This window comes from Gekko japonicus, unplaced genomic scaffold (assembly GCF_001447785.1).
Source record: "Gekko japonicus isolate JY-2015 unplaced genomic scaffold, Gekko_japonicus_V1.1 scaffold1891, whole genome shotgun sequence".
Taxonomy (NCBI): domain Eukaryota; kingdom Metazoa; phylum Chordata; class Lepidosauria; order Squamata; family Gekkonidae; genus Gekko; species Gekko japonicus.
In genome coordinates this window covers 160,113-165,992 of record NW_015164248.1, presented here as the reverse complement: position 1 = coordinate 165,992, position 5,880 = coordinate 160,113, and positions in this window count along the sequence as shown.

Below are 5,880 nucleotides of genomic sequence, written 5' to 3'. Positions count from 1 at the left end.
TCCCCACAGCAGACACCCTGTGAGGTAGGCAGGACTGAGAGAGCTCTTGACAGAAACTACCCTTGAGAGAACAGCTCTGAGAGAACTTGTGACTGACCCAAGGTCACTCCAGCAGCTCCATGTGGAGGAGTGGGGACTCAAACGCGGTTCTCCCAGATGAGAGTCCGCACTCCTAACCATGACACCAAACTGGCTCTCTTATTCAACTGGAGGCAGGCCAAGATTGAACCGGAGGCCTCCTACTCGCTCTGAAAGTGCGTGCTCACCCACTGAATCACAGCCCCTCTCCAGGTTAGGTCATGTTTGGTACAGAATATATGCATATCCCAGGTTGCATGGAGGGCTATGGGGAGAGAGTGCACAACAGCTTTGAAACTGGAAACGCCTGCAATTACTGGGCTCCGGCACTAATTGGAACACAAGGGTCCCTGGGAAACCTGGCAAGAGTGCAGGAATAGAGAAAAACACGGCAATCTGTCTGCTTGCCAAGCCGAGGCCAATTTGCAGCGGTGGGTTACAGACGGAGCTGGTTGAAGTTACGCCTTCTATGGGCGGGGGGAGGTTGGGGGGGCAAATAAGAACATAAGAGACGCCAATGTTGGATCAGGCGAAAGGCCCATCTAGTCCAACACTCTGTCACACAGTGGCCAAAAATACCAGGTGCCATCAGGAGGTCCGGCAGTGGGGCCGGGACACTAGAAGCCCTCCCACTGTTGACCCCCCCCCAAGCACCAAGAAGACAGAGCATCCCTTGCCCCAGAGCCCCTATCTATACCTTGTGGCTAATAGCCACTGATGGACCTCTGCTCCATATGCTTATCTAATTCCCTTTTGAAGCCATCCATGCTTGTAGCTGCCACCACTTCCTGTGGCAGTGAATTCCATGTGTGAATCACTCTTTGGGTGAAGAAGTACTTCCTTTTATCCGTTCTAACCTGACCGCTCAGCAATTTCACTGTTCCCACGAGTTCTTGTATTGTGAGAAAGGGAGAAAAGTACCTCTTTCTCTACCTAATGTTCAGCCTAAGTTATTTATTTATCATATGGCAGAGTAACACACGGGAAGCATATAATAATATAAAATAAGTAACCAAGTTGATACCACGGGTACACAGACCAATTGGGCAATCCCTCTAAATGCGAATATCTAAATTTTCAATCCACTCAGTCGCAGCTGGGAAGAGTTCAAAGAACTCCGTCACATCTCCCGGGAAAGCACGACGCCCACATTCTCGTGACAGACGGAAAATAGTTCGGCGGGCTGTGCCGCAATCACGTTCGGGTCCTGGTATTTTGCCCCATTTAAAGAACAGGTATGCACAACTGGCAAAGCCTGTTCGTATTCCATACTTTACGTCCTGCGGGCCTCTCGTTGGTGTTAATCAGGTCATGGATTTTGGGTGGAACTGACCGCATTTGTGTTCGCAAGCATTCACTCCCTAAATCGAAATTTTGTGATTGCGGGATTTGTGCAGATCTTATTGCTGGGAGCTGCGGTGGCTCAAGTGGTTAAGACGCTGAACTGCAGGCTGTGGAAGGTCAGTAGTTCAGCAGTTCGAGACCCAGGTGCCGCATGATGGAGTGAGCTCCCATCTCTAGTTCCAGCTCCTGCCAACCTAGCAGTTCGAAAGCAAGAAATTGCAAGTAATAATAATAATAATACTTTCCATTTATTAATCGCTTTCCCCAGTGGGCTCAAAGCGATGTACAGTTACTCAAATATAGACAAGGGACTAACAATGTTTGTAGGGGATAGGGAAGACAACATATATTCATTTTAATTGCGCACGCCGACACTGCCCGGTGTAGAACGTCTTCTGGCTGGCTTCGTCATCTTCCGGCACGGCTGCTTGCTGGCCAGGCTCGAGGACCCGTATGTCTATCGCCACACTGCCGCCGCCTGGCTGGAACGTCCATTGCAGGAGTTCTTTCTGTAGCTGGCAAGCTTGTTTCGCCTTACAAGTCTTGATCAGGACGTCCGACCATCAGCTAACGCCCTCCCAGAAGGGAGATTGGCGTGCTCGCACTCGCTAAGGAGCGGTTCCCATTTTATCTACTCGCCGAAGCTTTCGAATCACTGGGTGAACGATGAGCTGGGGACAACAGGCTGGCTGCTCACACCAGCGCGGGGCTTGAACTAACACAGTTCAGATGTTAAGGCAGTGGGATATACCCACTGTGCCACCGCTCCAGATAAATAGGTACCACTTCGGTGGGAAGGTAACAGCGTTCCGTGCACCTTGGTGTTTAGCCATGCCGGCCACGTGACCACGGAAACATCTTCGGACAGCGCTGGCTCTTCGGCTTTGAAACGGAGATGAGCACCGCAACCCTAGAGTCGGATTCGACTGGCTTCTTGTCTTCGGAAATGTGGGGGAGCGATTTGGCACAACGTGAGTGGCCAATAGGTTGGAATGGGTTTAATACATCCGCTTACGGTTCTCATTGTTGTATTGAGTTGGACATCAAGTTTGTGGACATGGAGACTGTTGAGCCACACTGAAGCAGGTGTTGTAGCAGGTGCACCCCAAGTTGTACCACATAATTTTGGGAGAATGTTGTTTCATGTGTGTATTTTCGCTGCTACATTGGTAGGATGGTGTTTATAGCTCAAGGTCCTGTCTAGGGTAATGCCAGGGTACTTAGGCTTATGGTTGTGTGTAAGTTAGGTGCCGTTAAGGTAGACATTCAGTTCACGGATGGCAAGTTTGTTGCTGAGATGGAAACCGGAGCATTCTGTTTTTCCTGGACTCGGGATAAGCTGCCATTTACAGTAGTAGCCAGCCAAAATTTCAAGGTCCCTAGTCAGTATTTCCTCAGTCCTATCAACTGATTTGTGCCTTACTGCCATCGCTATGTCGTCGGCATAAGCAAACGTCCTGGATATCGTCTCGGGAACCTACGAGATGTATCGATCGAAAAGAACTGGAGTGAGCCCTGAGCCCTGGAGTAAACCATTATTCAGTTTCTTCTCCTTGCTGATTGCCTGACCCATAATTACTTGGAAAGTTCTATTGCTCAGTATGTTATTTAGGAGCTGGCATAATGCTCTGCAGGGGAAAAATTGTAAAAACTTCTACAGCAGACCATTCCTTTAGGCTGTGCCGTAAGCGGCCGTCAGACCCACGAAAACTGCTGAGGTCTTAAGACGCTTCTGATACCTCGCCTCATTAAAAGTTGTTCAGCTGAGGGCCTGGCCCTCACAACTACAACAGGGCCTAACTCCTGCTTGCTCTCTAGGGACACGTTCATTAATTCTGTCACGGATTCTTTTCAGGATTAGCCTCCCGGGGAGTTTATAACAGGAGCTCAGAGGGGAAACGGGTCTGTAACTTTCCGCCAGATGTTTTGGTTTCCCAGGATTCAGAACAGCAACTGTCTTTGCTTTCTTGAATTCCCCTGGGAGTCTTCTTGTTCTCATGATGTCAGTGAGAAACTCTGCGAGCCGCTTCTTAGTGAACGTGCCGCTGTTAATCAGGAACTCGTCGGGTGCGGTCAGAGGCGTGTGCTGGGAGCGGGTTAAACTGCAGTTTTCCCCCCACTGCAGTTTTCCCCCCAAAAAAACAATTTATTAGGATATATTAAAAGGTCAAACATACATCATACTACTAATTGTTATACATCTTTTTCTCCTATTTCCCCACCCCTTTTGACTTCCCACAGTGCTCCAACCTCCAGCCCACTTCTTAAATTCCCTCCTTTTCCCCCTTACTTGTTAATCACATTCTACAGGTAACATATCTTTCAACTATTATTCTTATACATTTATCCTTCTTCTAATATCATTCTTTTTTCAATAGTTATCAAAGCAAATTAAGTTGTTCTTTACATCCCAATATTTCTCTAAATATTCTTTAAAGTTTATCCAGTCTGCGAAAAATTCTTCTGCTTCCAGATTTTTAAGCTTTCTTGTCATTTTGTCCATTTCCGCCATAAAAAGTAATTTCTTTATCCACTCCCCAATTTCGGGAGTTCTGTCTTGCTTCCAGCATTGAGCATATGTCATTCTAGCATTTGTAATCATGTACCACATCAAAGTCCTTTTCGCCATGTTGACTTCTTCCATTTTAAGTCCCAAAAGTAATATTTCAGGTTCTTTCTTAAATTTACATTTCACAATTTTCTCCATCTCCGCATGAATCTCAGTCCAAAATTTGTTGCTGTATCGCATGTCCACCATGCAGGTTTTTTTTTAACCTGGAGAATTGCGATCATACTCACCTCCTTGCTCCGGATCGCTGCGCAGCCACATCGCTCCCCGCCATCCACACGCGTCGCTGTTGTTTTCCCCCCTCTCTCAGTTCGGGCATGCGCACAGGCAGCCATCTGTAGAACTAAAATTTTTGCACGTGCGCAGAACAGCGATTTCCTCTTCAACCCGACTCCTGTAACACTTCCCTTTAAACTTTAAAGGAACACTTTACCCCGAAAATGGCCTCCGTGAGATCCCGAACTTGTCTAAAGGCCAAAACTAGGCACCGTTTAAACATTGTTTTTAATAACGCAGTGGCGGACCTCTGCGTATGCGCACACTGCACCATTTTTAAAAAATGGCAGGTGAAAAACAGAAGCCTCGGGCAGCTTTCGAGCGGGGAGGGGGTTTAAACTGGAAGTGGCTTGACACCACAGGAGTGCTCAGACATCAGAAAAGTGCGGCTGGAACCGGAGAATCAGGAAAACACCACTTGGGGATCTGGTATCAAAATACTCCGGGTTAAAGCAGTTTTGAGCCGGAAAACAACGGCTGGGGACAGGAGGCAGATGTTGACCACGTGCTCGCACAGATAAAATCCGTTTCTGAGGCGGGCCGAAAGCGGAATAAATGGCCCGTCTGACCGCACCCATTATGGATGCAGACAAAGTCTGGTGCCTTTCCGCTCTTGATGTCCTTCAGTGCCTTGGAAATGTCACCAGCACTGAAATCCCCCGACAGCTTGGAGTCTTCAGCCTCTCTCCCCTTTGGTAGCTTGGCCAACTTCCAGGTAGTGACTGGAGGTCTCCGAGGATTGCAACTGATCTCTGGGCGACTGAGATCAATTCCCCCGGAGAAAATGGTTGCTTTGGATGGTGGACTCATAAGAATACAAGAGAAGCCCTGTTGGATCAGGCCAATGGCTCATCCAGGCCAACACTCTCTGTCACACAGTGGCCAAAACGCAGGTGCCATCAGGAGGTCCACCAGCAGGGCCAGAACTCCAGAAGCCCTCCCACTCTTCCCCCCCCCAATTTATTTATTGTATTGTATTGTATTTATACCCCGCCCTCCCCACGAACGGGTTCAGGGCGGCTCACATAGGGCACGAAGAATACAGAGCACGAAGCACGAAGAATACAGAGCACGAAGAATACAGAGCATCACTTGCCCCAGCCAGAGTATTCCGTATGTACCTTGTGGCTAAGAGCCACTGATGGACCTCTGCTCCCTATGTTTATCCAATCCCCTCTTGAAGCTGTCTGCGCTTGTAGCCACCACCACTTCCTGTGGCAGTGAATTCCACATGTTGATCACTCTTCAGGTGAAGAAGGACACCCTTCTCTCTCTTCTAAACCTGCTGCTCATCAGTTTCGGTTGAGTGCCCACCAGCTCCTGTATTGTGAGAAAGGGAGAAAAAGAACTTCTTTCTCTGCCTGCTATATCCGATGCATAATTTTGTAAACCTCGATTATGTCACTCCTCAGTTGTTGTTTCTTCAAGCTAAGGAGCCCTGTGGTATTATGCCCAGGGGTCATTTCGTAGAAAAAGAGGTGCAGGAGCTCATTAGCATAACTTATTAGCATAACTCATTTGCATATGCCACACCCCCTGACATCACTGGAAGTGTGTCAGAAGGCAACACCCACCGCTCAGGCTCCACTGGACTGTTCTGGATTGCTAGCTAT